At 42.1% G+C, this 13,986-nt stretch overlaps 1 long non-coding RNA gene across 1 annotated transcript; it reads right to left on the minus strand.

The window, feature by feature from the left end:
* Positions 1 to 7,258: 7,258 nt before the first annotated feature.
* On the minus strand, positions 7,259 to 12,990 carry LOC139179349 (uncharacterized). The gene is made up of 3 exons (XR_011563725.1): positions 12,856 to 12,990; positions 10,072 to 10,223; positions 7,259 to 7,424 (listed from the first exon to the last, which is right to left on the minus strand). It is a non-coding gene; the product is annotated as an uncharacterized lncRNA (long non-coding RNA).
* Between the last annotated feature and the right edge of the window lie 996 nt (positions 12,991 to 13,986).

Raw genomic sequence — 13,986 nt, forward strand, 5'->3', positions numbered from 1 at the left:
ACTGCTTCTTTTTTTGTGTACATCTGTCCACAAATTCTTTCTTTCAAAGTTTTGGATTTGTCTATCAAATGTATTATCTTACATTTTAATTTGTTCCTTTTTACTTTTGACTTTATGATTTTTTTCCCTTTGCCTTCCTTAGAGAAAAAGAAATTAGAAGGAAAAGTGATTGTGTATGAGAAATATCTGTTTTCAATATAAAGGGGAAGTGTTTCTCCCATTCCTTCACGAATAACATTTAATGCTTGCTATGTTCGAAGTTAGATACTAGACAAGAAGAAAACAAAAGTACCCTTTTTTCTAGGGAATAGAAATCGCTTCAGCATATAAATCCTATCAGATTCACAGGAAAGCTTTTCTGGAAATTCTAAACCTGAACCGGCAGGCCCTGCCTCTTCTCTGGCTCCATTTATCATCACCTGGATGGCTTCCCCAGGTAGGTCCTCTCTATCTTTAATGGAATAACAGAGTACTTAGAATTGAAGTTACTAATTTACATACGTTGGCTTGAAAGGCCTGGGTCATTGCTCTTGCTCTCTCAGTGGCTTCTTTAGACCTGCACCACCTCTGAAGCCATGCCCTTATGTGCTAAGAGGCTTTACAGTCAAAGGGCCATTAGTTTTCTAGCAACCAAGATAAGGCAAGTAGACACTAACAATAGGAACATCTCAGCCAAATGGCACACTCTTGCCTCTATGTACCTACTACTTTGGCATATACTTCCTCAAACAATTCAACCATTTCTCTTATGTGTAGCAAATGGATGTCAACCAGAAATAAAACTCCCTACCCGAGAAGTTCTTAAGGCAATAAAAGATGCTCCTTTTGTCTCTGTTTCCATAGCACAGGAGGTGCCTTTTCACGGCTCCACGTGAGTACAGTGGACATACAAGGGCCTGTTCTTTTAGAGTCACCACCAACAAATGTTAGAGGTTAGAAAATGCCCATAGGTTGGTCTAAGCCCTTTGCAAACGCAGAGTCAGTGGACCGTCTGAGGACACGGCAAGCTCAGGGAAGAGGGTGGTCCAGTCCCAGGTCCCTCCGCCTCTGCTCTTCCTATGGTCTCTCATTTCCTCCTCTGAAAGACCAGGGCTATCAGAGTGCCTGTAGACACTGTTATGTGAGTATTAAGGGTTGACACATACAAAACGCTTAGTACAGTAACTGGTGTAGCACAGTTAGTAAGTGTAGGCTCAGATTTTGAAAACGTAACAGATTCCTGCATACCTGGAATCTTTAGCACTTTAACGGTCAAGGTGTCTCCAGGTTCCTAGGATTAGATGGGAAAGAAAATAGAGCAGTCTTGGATTACAGAATTTTAGGTACTTTTTATTTCAAAGAACAAGAGATATATCATTTGTTCTTTTCCTTTTTTAAAATTTATTTTTAACTGGAGGATAATTGCTTTACAATATTGTGTTGATTTCTGCCATACATCAACATGAATCAGCCATTGGTATGCATGTGTCCCCTCCTTCTTGAACCTCCCTCCCACCTCCCACCCCATCTCATCTCTCTAGGTAGTCACAGAACACCCGATTTGAGCTCTCTGTGTCATACAGTACATTTCCATTATCTAATTTTACATATGGTAGTTTATATGTCTCAAACTTCTGAAACCAGTGGGTGGCTGCAGCATTTCCACCTAAGCAATGTTTATAGGTAGCAGTTGGCTGAAATCAGAGAGTATCTCGTACTTAACCCACAGTTGTCACTTAGCTATCATATCTCTTAGTACATCATGAAAATGGCATAGGTTTAATTTTTACAGTATTTTATAATAATTATATTTCAATATAATATTGAGAAAAGGTTCAATTTTTCCATGCAAAAAATATCATGCTGTGGATTCACCACTGGGGAGATGCTGTGTAGAGGACAGGGCACTGTGAGCCCACCTCAGCTCCTGTCTGTTTCCTCCACTGACCTTAGTTCCCGGACCAGGGATTGAACTCATGCCCTCAGCAGTAATGAGACAGAGCAGGACCATATGGTGCTTGCCCCACGCCACCCGCCCTCATGTCCTCTGCCTGCCTTTCGCCTGTGGAAAACTTTAGTCAAAGAAAAGTTTCATCAGAGAAGTGAGAAACGCTGAAACAAAGGAAAACAGCCTAAGGAGACTAATAATAATGTAGTCATTAAGCATAGTCAAAGACCTTTAGTTCTTTCTCAAGAGCTAAAGATAATATTCTGAGCCATATCCTGTGAGCTGTCTTATAGATACCAAAGCACCAGGTGGAGAAGATAAATACATGATGACCAGACTGTACCCAGGACCTGAGCTGCCACAATTCTGAGAATTGGCCACAAAGAAATGGGAACAAGGGCACTCCGGAACTGAAGATTAACTGTACCTACAACAACCAAGATAATGCTAGTCAGACCACTGATGACCAGTTTGAAGATGACTGTTAGAGATGACTACTGTTTCTGCATGTAACCACCCCTATTTTGTCTATAAAAGCTCTCATCCCCTGTTTGTCAGGGGGGAGTCGGCCTTGGGACAGATGTCCACCATCCTCCCCTGCCAGTTGCCTGCATCTGAAATAAAGCAAGCTTTCCTTTCCACCAATCTGACCTGTTTACTGGCTTTTGAGTGGCACACAGCTGGACTCGCCCACACATACCTTTTGGTAACAGTAAGAGTACCAAGTTCTAACCACTGGACTGCCAGGGGATCCCCTGTTGTTTCTCTCAAAACAATTCGAAGCAGCAAACTTATTCCAAACCAAAGCTTTAAGTAAATTACTCCCTGGTCCATTATTTTTTCTTCTCACAACATTTGGTCAATGAGAGAATTTCAGTGTCAAAGTGATGGATTTTTTACCTGAGGGACCTACTGTGACCTTTCAGTATCCATCTGGCAGAGAGTGCCTGAAAGCCCCAATTGGACCAAGGATAAGTGGCATTTCTTCTTTAATGGTAACAGATAAGGCCAAGGTGTAATGAAAACACTTGGGGAAAATGGATTCCATCTGAAAACAGGACTGTTGGATGCCAGAAAAGGAGGCAGGTCCTCTCCTGACATGATGGAAAGTGGAAGAGTGGCCTGGGGGCATTGGAAGTCACTTTCAGCTCCCAACTTCTCTTTGAAACTGCCTACCCAGCATGGCTCAGCATGCTGCTGCTTGAAAAGCCTCTTTTTCCACTTAAATGAAACTCCCAAAGAGATTTCAATGGATGCATAGCCTGATTGGACATGGCCTGTGCCTCCATGTTTGCACTGGATGAATAACTCAACTCAGTAGTTCATATCTGGGTGAGAGGGGGTGGAGTGGGCAGTAGACTTGGCAGATACACCCCCAAATAGGAAATCAACTGCTGTGTCTCCCAGGAATTCTACGCACAGAATACTTCTGTGCTGTCCACGCTGCTTCAATTCAGACACCCTGGTCACCAAATGTGTGGGGTGTTCCTCCCATACCAAGCAATTCCCTGGCACCCCTGAAACTCCAATACTTTGGGCCCCTGATGTGAAGAACCTAAGTATTGGAAAAGACCCTAATACTGGGAAAGATTGAAGGCAGGAGGAGAAGGGGACACAAGAGGATGAGATAGTTGGATGGCATCACCGACTCAATGGACACGAGTTTGAGCAGACTCTAGGACATGGTGAAGGACAGGGAAGCCTGGCATGCTGCAGTCCATGGGGTCTCAAAGAGTTGGACACGACTGAGTGACTGAACAACAACAGCAACAAACTGATGTCCCACAGTTTACTCAACTCTGATGCTTATTCACCAGTAGAGAGCACTAGATTCTGGAGGCGAAGGGTTCACGAGGCTGCCTCCATGTCTGATGACAGTCTCAAGTCCAGGAGGTCGCCTGTGCTTCCAACCATCTCCTCGGGTTTGTTTCTCTCCTTAGGAAGCTCTCCCTTGCCTGGTGCTCAGTCCTATGAGCCCCCCACCCTGTTCTCCATAACCCAGGGAACCCACCAGGCTTTGCCTGTGTTCCCTGCTCTGCACCACAACCCGGAAGCTCTTGGTTTCCACCGGATGGGGCAATCATAGCGCTCACCTCACTTCTTTCTCATCTCTTAGGGGCTCACTGTCCTTTGTTGCCTATATCTAGGGTCTGAAAATATTTTTTAAAATCCAGTTTCATTTTCTGGGGAGGTGATGTTTCAGGCAGGTACATAAATCTGGTCCCTGTTACTTTATCTTGGTCAGGAGCAGAAATCTACAACTCCCTTGTTACTTTCTATATTCCTTTCTGAATCCAGTAAGTGAAACCCTATTAGATCTACATGCTACTAAGAAAATAAAAAAGCATACAGAGTAAGGTTCTTTTATGTATAAATAAGAAAAGCATCTGGACGCACACATTTTTTAAAGACTTTAAAAATTAAATGCAGTGACTTCACTGATGGTCCAGTGGCGAAAACTCCATGCTCCTAATGCAAGAGCCCTGCATTCGATCCCTGATAAGGGAACTAGATCTAATATACTGCAAGTAAAGATCCCACATGTTGCAACTAAGACCTGGCACAGCCAAAGAAATAAAGTTTTTTTAAAATTCCTATAAAAAATATATCAAATGCAAATAGCTTCTCTGGATGAATTCTAACCTCTGGCAGTAGGTTGTTCTTTGTGGAAATATCTCCAAAGCCAACGACAGAAAAAGGATATATAGTGATCACTTAGAACATTCAAGAAAAATATGCAAAACTCCCCCAAATTTCCTCTTCATTTGTGGTGTGATCTCTCTCTCTGCTTCTCCTTCCTTTCCTCTGTCTAAAATTGCAGTATCTGAAACTGGCTTTAGAGTAAAAAGGAAGACTCATTGAATTGTTTATGTTAGTAGCTTAAAATTTGGTTTTACTTTAAAAGGAACTCTTTACATAAAATAATAATATGAAAAAATAACATTATCAGTATTTCAAAATGTTCCTATTTCAAAACCCAAACAAACACCTTTGAAAACTCTACTTTTCTAGTTCTGTTTTTTACCAGACATGGAAAACATTGAAACCAAACCAATCCCTCAGAAATGTGTTCCTAACCACAACTCCATGTAGGCAGACAAACAGAATTGATGTCAGTTCCTGGAAAAGTCAGACTTGGGAGCCACATTAACTATTTCACCTCTTCTGCTCCTCATTCCTGTCTGCTCCTATTCAGAGAGAGTGATGGCCAGTCAGACATATCCCTTCTCTTCCTGCCTCTATTCTGGTTGTGCTTCTGGGTTCTGGAACATCTGCCTTGGATTTCTAGGATGGCTTTTGCTGGCCCCTGGCTCCTTTGTAAGAAACCACCACACTTGCTTCCAAAGCGTGCATGCTCCCTAGATTTAGTAGTGTCTGATTGTTTGCGACTCCATGGGCTGTAAACTCCCAGGCTTCTCTATGCATGGAATTCTCCAGGCAAGATACTGGAGTGGGTTGCCATTTCCTCCTCCAGGGGATCTTCCTGACCCAGAAATCAAACCCACGTCTCTTCTGTCTCCTGCACTGACAGGCAGAGTCTTTATCACCAGCGCCACCTGGGAAGCCCCTTCCAAAGTGTACCGTTTTGCATTCCCACCAGCAGTGAAGGAGGGTTCCTGTTGTTCTACATCCTCACCAGCATTTGTTTTGATATTGTTTTGAATTTAGCTGTTCTGATAGGTGTGCAGTGGTATCTTGTTTTAATTTGCAGTTTCCCAGTAATATACGACATTGAGAATCTTTTCATATGTCTGTTTGTCATCTGTGTCTCTTATTTGGTGAGGCATCTGTTCAGGTCTTTTACTCATTTTTAAATTGGGTTCTTCTTCTTCTTTTTTTTTTTTTTTTACTGTTGAGTGTTAAGAATTCTTTGTACATACCACATTTGTTTTTGTTCACCATCGTGTACTAGTGCCTACTGAGTGACTGAAGAAGTGAGTGCAAAATGGCAGATAATTCAAGCTGTGGCTAAAGATTAGTTATTGAAATAAAAAGTGAAAGAGTGAGTTGAGAAGAGAATATTAGGACCAAGGCTGTGAGGATTTCTCTCATTTAAATGCTGGATAGAAGAAACTCTCCAAATGGATGTTTGGAACATAAAGCAACTCGACCTCATTAACCATTAGAAATGCAGATTATAACCGCGATGAAATAGTATGACACACCCACCAGAATGGTTGCAATTCTTGGAAAGGATGGAATTACCAAGTCTGAGCATCTGGAATGCTCATACTCTGAGGGAACTGTAAATTCATACAAACAACTTGGAAAACCAGTGGCATCAATTAACGCTGAATGTAGGGGGGTGGGAGGGAGGCTCACGAGGGAGGGAATATATGTATACTTACGACTGATTCTTGTTGTTGTGCATTGGAGACTAACACAACATTGTAAAGCAATTACACTCCAATTAAAACTAAATTAAAATTGTATTTAACTATTTAAAATATATGATTAAAATAACAAATATTTAATACTGGGTAGAAAAAAAAGCTGAATGTATTTACATTTTGTCACCTAGCAATCCCATGATTAGTTACATAGCCAACTGACTGATGTATAGAACTTCATGATTCTATTTATAAAACATTCAAAACCAGGCAAAATGAATCTGTTGCATTAAAAGCCAGGATAGTCATTATTTCTAGAGAAAGGTACTAACTTGCAGGGGGAGGGTCAAGGTGAAGATGAGTCTAAGCTCCAGGCATTTCCTGATCTGGGAGTTGGTTATGTGAGTGTGTTCAGTTCATGATGATTCATCAAGCTATTCATTTTATGGTTTGTGAGCTTGTGTTTATACATTAATTAAAAATGTATTTAAAAAGAAAAAGATAAGTCTGTTTGGAATCCTCCAAAAGGAAGTCATTATGCTTTTTTCTGTCCCCTCAGTGCCTGAAAAACTGTGAATCTATGAGCCATTATAAGAGCAAAGGAATTTGTTTGTAAAAACTTGTCAACTGTTTTTAGTGTTGATGCTTCAACTTAGAACCTAATACTATTGTCAAGAAGAGACTTACTTGATGGTCATGGAATGATAAAAATATCTGGGAAGTTGTCTAGGATATTTTGGAGAAGGAAATGACACCCCACTCCAGTATTCTTGCCTGGAGAATTCCATGGACAGAGGAGCCTGGCGGTCTACATACAGTCCATGGGGTCACAAAGAGTCTGACAGTACTGAATGACTATCACTATGATATTTAATGCGTCAGGAGAGAAAACACGTGGGCCTCCAAACTGCGTTCTGCTATCGGTTCTTATCAACATAAACTTCTTTAGCCAAGACAGTTGTAACACATAAATGAAATGATTTATTGCCAGGATGCTTGCTCTGGTGTTTGTAAATCCACTGTTGATGAATAGCAGAGTCACGAGGAGCTCTCAGCTGAGCTTTAGGAAATTGCTGAGAAGTGCTGCGACAGTTCCCACCTCTGAAACAGGGTTGAGCATGGAAGGTCGTCCACAGGGCTGGGTGGATTCTCAGCTCTCCTGCTTCCTGGAGAGAGGTGATTGTTAGTGCCTTGAATTGAGGTGACTGGGGTGAAACAATCAAATTCTAGCAGAACAAAAGTATGCCAGAATTCTGACCAGAAGAAATGGTTTGTGCCCTCATCCTGACACTGGCTATGTGACTGTGGGTCCTCTCTGCACCCTGGGGTCCTCATCTATAACCTGGGGGTGATTCACCAGCTCCCTGGGTGGGATGATGGCCTCACAGATGTGAAAGTATTTAGCATGTGGTGTTCAATAAACATCCTCCTTGTTCCTTTCATAACTGAGAAATGAGGGGAAAAAACACGTGTTATACAGACATAGAGAAGAGACTTGTGGTTGCCAAGGGGGATGGGATGGGAGAGTGAAGGATGGGGAGTTTGGGATAGCAGATGCAAACTAGTATATACAGAATGAATAAATAACAAGGTTCTACTGTATAGCATGGGGAACTATAGTCAGTATCCTGTGGTTAAACCATAATGGAAAGAATATTTTAAAAAGAATATCTATATGTTTATATATATGTGAAAAGAGAAGTGAAAAGCAATGGAGAAAAGGAAAGATATACCCATTTGAATTCAGAGTTCCAAAGAATAGCAAGGAGAGATAAGAAAGCCTTCCTCAGTGATCAACGCAAAGAAATAGAGGAAAACAATAGAATGGGAAAGAGTAGAGATATCTTCAAAAAAGTAGAGATACCAAGGGAACATTTCATGCAAAGATGGGCTCAGTAAAGGACAGATATGGTAGGGACCTAACAGAAGCAGAAGATATTAAGATGAGGTGGCAAGAATACACAGAAGAACTGTACAAAGAAGATCTTAGTGACCCAGATAATCATGATGGTGTGATCACTCACCTAGAGCCAGACATCCTGGAGTGTGAAGTCAAGTGGGCCTTAGAAAGCATCACTACAAACAAAGCTAGTGGAGGTGATGGAATTCCAGTTGATCTATCTCAAATCCTAAAAGATGATGCCATGAAAGTGCTGCGTTCAACACGCCAGCAAATTTGGAAAGCTCAGAAGTGGCCACATGATTGGAAAAGGTCAATTTTCATTCCAACCCCAAAGAAAGGCAATGCTAAAAATGTTCAAACTACCACACAACTGTACTCATCTTACCTGCTACAAAGTAATGCTCAAAATTCTCCAAGCCAGGCTTCAACAGTACATGAACTATGAACTTCCAGATGTTCAAGCTGGATTTAGAAAAAGCAAAGGAACCAGAGATCAAATTTGCTACCATCCGCTGGATCATTGAAAAAGCAAGAGAGTTCCAGAAAAACATCTACTTCTGCTTTATGCCAAAGCCTTTGATTGTGTAGATCACAACAAATTGTGGAAAATTTTTTAAGAGATGGGAATACCAGAGCAGCTGACCTGTATGTAGGTCAGGAAGCAACAGTTAGAACTGGACATGGAACAACAGACTGGTTCCAAATAGGGAAAGAAGTACATCAAGGTTGTATATTGTCACCGTATTTATTTAACTTATATGCAGAGTACATCATGAGAAATGCTGGACTGGATGAAGCACAAGCTGGAATTAAGATTGCTCGGTGAAATATCAATAACCTTAGATATGCAGATGACACCACCCTTATGGCAGAAAGTGAAAAAGAACTAAAGAGCCTCTTGATGAAAGTAAAAGAGGAAAGTGAAAAGGTTGGCTTAAAACTCAACATTCAGAAAACAAAGATCATGGCATCTGGTCCCATCACTTCATGGCAAATAGATGGGGAAACAGTGAGAGACTTTATTTTTTTGGGTTCCAAAATCACTGCAGATGGTGACTGCAGCCATGAAATTAAAAGACGCTTACTCCTTGGAAGAAAAGTTATGACCAACCTAAACAGCATATTAAAAAGCAGAGACATTACTTTGCCAACAAAGATCCATCTAGTCAAAGCTATGGTTTTTCCAGTAGTCATGTATGGATGTGAGAGTTGGACTATAAAGAAAGCTGAGTTCCAAAGAACTGATGCTTTTGAACTGTGGTGTTGCAGGAGACTCTTGAGAGTCCCTTGGACAGCAAGGAGATCCAACGAGTCCATCCTAAAGGAAATCAGTCCTGAATGTTCATTGGAAGGTCTGATGTTGAAGCTGAAAGTCCAATACTTTGGCCACCTGATGCAAAGAACTGACTTATTTGAAAAGACCCTGATACTGGGAAAGATTGAAGGCAGGAGGAGAAGGGGACAACAGAGGATGAGATGGTTGGATGGCATCACCGACTCAATGGACACGAGTTTGAGTAAACTTCGGGAGTTGGTGATGGACAGGGAGGCCTGGTGTACTGCAGTCCACAGCGTCTCAAAGAGTCAGACACAACTGAGCGACTGAACTGAACTGATATGTGTATAACTGAGTCACTTTGCTCTACAGCAGAGATTGGCACAACATTGTAAGTCAACTATACTTCATTAAAAAAAAACACATGTGTTGTAATCTATATATTTTTCAGTAAACATACACTTTTTGTTAGTAGAGTTGTTGAATATATAACTTATCCAACAACGTAATCTCCTGAAAAGTGCTTCAACCAAGAGGACCTTGGTTCATGTCCTTCTTGCCATTTGTTAAATACATGATCTTAAATAAGATACTTCCAGGGCTTCCTAGGTGGCATTAGTGGTAAAGAACCCACCTGCCAATGCAAGAGATGCAGGAGACACAGGTTCAATCCCTGGGGGTTTGATCCCTGGGTTGGGAAGATCTCCTGGAGAATGGAACAGCAACCTACTCCAGTATTCTTGTCTGGTGAATTCTGTGGACAGTGGAGCCTGTTGGGTTGCAGTCCTGTGGGTTGCAAAAGAGTCAGATACAACTGAGCATCTGAGTGCACAAGTTACTTAGAGCATCTGTAATTTATTTTTTTTCCTTACAAAACAACAAAATGTTACTAGTTTCCCTACAGGCTATTGTGAGGGTGAAGAGTGATGTGCAGACTAGTCAGGGGTGTTTGTTTGCAAGTGAAGCCCCTCACCTCACCTCAACCACAACAGGGGGTGTACTGGCTCTTGCTGCCAAATTCAGGCCAAGGCAGAGGTGACCTGGTCTTGCTGTAACTGCTACTGTGGACCCATGTTGGCAGTTCTATTTTTCTGCAACAGACACCATTAAAGAGGCCCAAGGTAGACTCTCCAGGCTTAAAACCAACATTATCAATGCTGGGACATCCCTGGTGGTCCAGTGGCTGAGACTCCACGCTCCCAGGGCAGAAGGCCCAGGTTCCTTCCCTGGTCAGGGAGCTAGAGCCCACGTATTGCAGCTAAGAGTTCTCAGCCACAGTTAAGACCTGGCGCAGCCAAATGACTATTAATGAGTGAATAATTAAATATTAAAAAAATAATAAATGCTGTCTCCTTTGAGAGTTTCCCAGTCACCTGCCCATGCTCCCTCAAGGTAAAGTCTGTGACCCTTGGCCATTTCCCTTTCTTCCCCGTGGATGTTGGTGGGGTCATCACAGCTCTTCCCCACCTCTCTGAAATGGGGGGAATTGAAGCAATCTTGAGCTTTCTTGGACCGACTTGGACGTGTCAATTCTTTCTCTCCTAAGGGTGAGTTCTTTTCCAGCAGACGCGTTGCTGGCAGACTAAAATAAGGGGTGCCTTTAGGGGGGTCTTAGTGTTGGGGATTGACTTTAACCCCAGTGCACTTTAGTCATGCTCTCCTCCTTATGCATATAAATGCAAATCAAACTGTTCATTTTTCTTTATGCATATGAGAAATAGTATCATACATTTGTATTTTACATATTTATGTTTTATATTGTTTATAAATGTATAGTGAATAGTTTTTCTACAGGTTCATTGAAATCCTTATTAACTGTTACTATTCCTTGAAGTATAGCACAGTATTTAAAAGCACATGCTTTGATCTAGGAAAAAATGTGACTTTGAATCATGGTTTCATCACTGACTGCTGGTCTTGAATACGTTAGGTTAACCTCTGTTTCAGGCTTGGTTTCCCTATGGAATTATCTCATATGCAGCATTAATAACCATAATTTATGCTGAGACATCTGATGCATATATGCTTGCCTATTATTTTTATTATTTATTTGTATGTTTATTCAGACCAGGACTGTAGTCTTCCAAAGAAATGGATGCCTCAGATTCCTATAAAAAACTAACAACATATATATAAAAGAATAAAGCAAAATGTATCTCTCAATTCAGATTATCACAGCAAAGTACAATAGGTGGGGGACTTAAACAACAGAAATTAATTTTCTCCTAGTTTTGGAAGTTAGTCGGATCAGGGTTCAGCCAATTCCGATTTTGGTGAGGGCTCCCTTCCTGGCTTGCAGATGTCACCTTCTTGCTGCCTTTCCTCCATGTGTGCACAGAGAGAGTGAGCAGAAAACAATCTGATGTCTCTTCTTATAAGGACACTAATCCTATCAGATCAGGGCCCCATCCTATGAATTCATTTGATCTTAATTACCTCCAGGGGAAAAAAATTACTCTTCCCTGCTGGCTCAGGCAATGGCACTCCACTCAGTACTCTTGCCTAGAAAATCCCATGGACGGAGGAGCCTGGTAGGCTGCAGTCCATGGGGTCGCGAAGAGTCGGACACGACTGAGCGACTTCACTTTCACTTCTCACTTCCATGCATTGGAGAAGGAAACGGCAACCCACTCCAGTGATCTTGCCTGGAGAATCCCAGGGACGGGGGAGCCTGGTGGGCTGCCGTCTATGGGGTTGCACAGAGTCGGACACGACTGAAACAACTTAGCAGCAGCAGCAGCAGCTGGCTCAGTGGTAAAAAATCTTCCTCCACTGCAGGAAACCAGGGTTTGATCTCTGGATTGGGAAGATCCCCTAGAGAAGAGAATGGCAACCTACTCCAGTATTCTTGCCTGGAGAATCCCATGGACAGAGGAGACTGGCAGGCTACAGTCCATGGGGTCACAAAGAGTTGGACATGACTGAGGGACTAACACTTTCACTTTTCACCTCCAGAAAAGCCGCATTTCCAAATACAGTTATACTGAAATAGTGACCTCAAAGGAAAAGGCAGTCTATTATCGCAGGGTGAAAATTTTTAAGCTGGCTACCTTCGTCTGTGTGAACACACACATTGCTCTCGTGCACTGCGGACAAATGAAAATGGTGGCAGCTGGTGTGGCCCCTGGACAGGTGATGGGGGCCTCCTGGTGAGGAATTGCATCAGCAACATTCTGGCTGGGCAGCTCTGCTTCCAGGCTCCAGGAGAGAGAGGAGGAAGTGACACCCTTCCTCTGGAACCTACCCCACTGGACAACTCGCAGAGTATGAGTCTTATTAGAGGAGCTGAAAGTGGCGCTCAGGGCTCCCACTCTGCTTCCGTGCTTCTGAATGCAGCACATCAGAATTTAGCCAGTTCAGTTTTTCCCCTTGGATGAGGTAAGATATGAATCCAGAAAGAAATAAGCTGGGAACCTACCTTTCCTCCACTTTCCTCCGCTTGTGACATCTGAAGGCTGTCGTGTTTTCCTCAGTCATCTCTAGATCTAACACACCCATCTTTCAAACATCCTTCTTACGCTGTGGGTTGGTTACTTGATGTTTTTCACTTTTAAGTTTTCTTTATACAGCACTGAGAAGGTATTCACCCCATCTGTAATTTCTCTAAGTCTAGACTTTGAGATCACCCTATGCCGAGAGCCAGCGTGAGGAACTCCGCCCGTGGCAAAGGTCATGAGGAAGGAGGCTCGGCATACGCAAAGTCAGGATTGAGCCTCAGGAGTGCCCCTGGATATTCTCGAGCATCTACCCCCAAAACCAGAGTCTGCCTACTTTACTGCTTTGTGTTTTCACCTCTGACTTTATGGGGGCTGTCCTCCACCACCATCTTGCTCTCTCTGAAAAGGAGTTAACTTACAGCTCCAGTTAATAAAGTTCTTGGGCATAATAGGAGTATTTAAATTCAAACCCCTCAGATGGCTGTCTAACTTGCCTGACAAGTTTACCTGGACTCTTACAGCTATGCATACGATTGTTTACAGTTTCCTAACCACGAGAGACAGGTGAAGCTTAAGATATTCAAATAGCTTAGAGCCTCTTGGAGAGTTAGAAGCTGTCAGAATAAAACTAGTAAGATTTCATTGATGAGTGCTTGCTGCCAAGTTTCCACATCCCCTGTATTATATCCTTGAATATGTATTAATTAATATAGTTGATATGTAGAAAAGATATGTAGTGGCCTTGGTTTTAGCAACTTTAGACCCTTAAGGTAATAAATTCTTTCCTTTGTTGTAAACCCACTGCACCTCTGCCCTATAGGAATGCAACTTTATCTAACACCTTCGGAGGATGGCGCCAAACTTTAAAATAATTACTCTTAGAGAAAATAAGTCTTATGGTTGACAAACCTTTGTCAGAGTCATAAAATGTTAATAGGCCTTCTGGCCAGAAGATGATGTAAATCACCTAAACCATTTGTATATGATAAATTTGCAAAAAAGAAACCCTGGTTTCCATAAAGATCAAAGACTGCTGACTTTGCATGATTTCACATCCCCTATTATCCTCTATGTGCAACTTAGGGTATAAAAGCCCCTGTTGAAAATAAAGC

The sequence above is a fragment of the Bos indicus genome, chromosome 24, assembly GCF_029378745.1.
Source record: "Bos indicus isolate NIAB-ARS_2022 breed Sahiwal x Tharparkar chromosome 24, NIAB-ARS_B.indTharparkar_mat_pri_1.0, whole genome shotgun sequence".
In the NCBI taxonomy this organism is placed as follows: Eukaryota; Metazoa; Chordata; class Mammalia; order Artiodactyla; family Bovidae; genus Bos; species Bos indicus.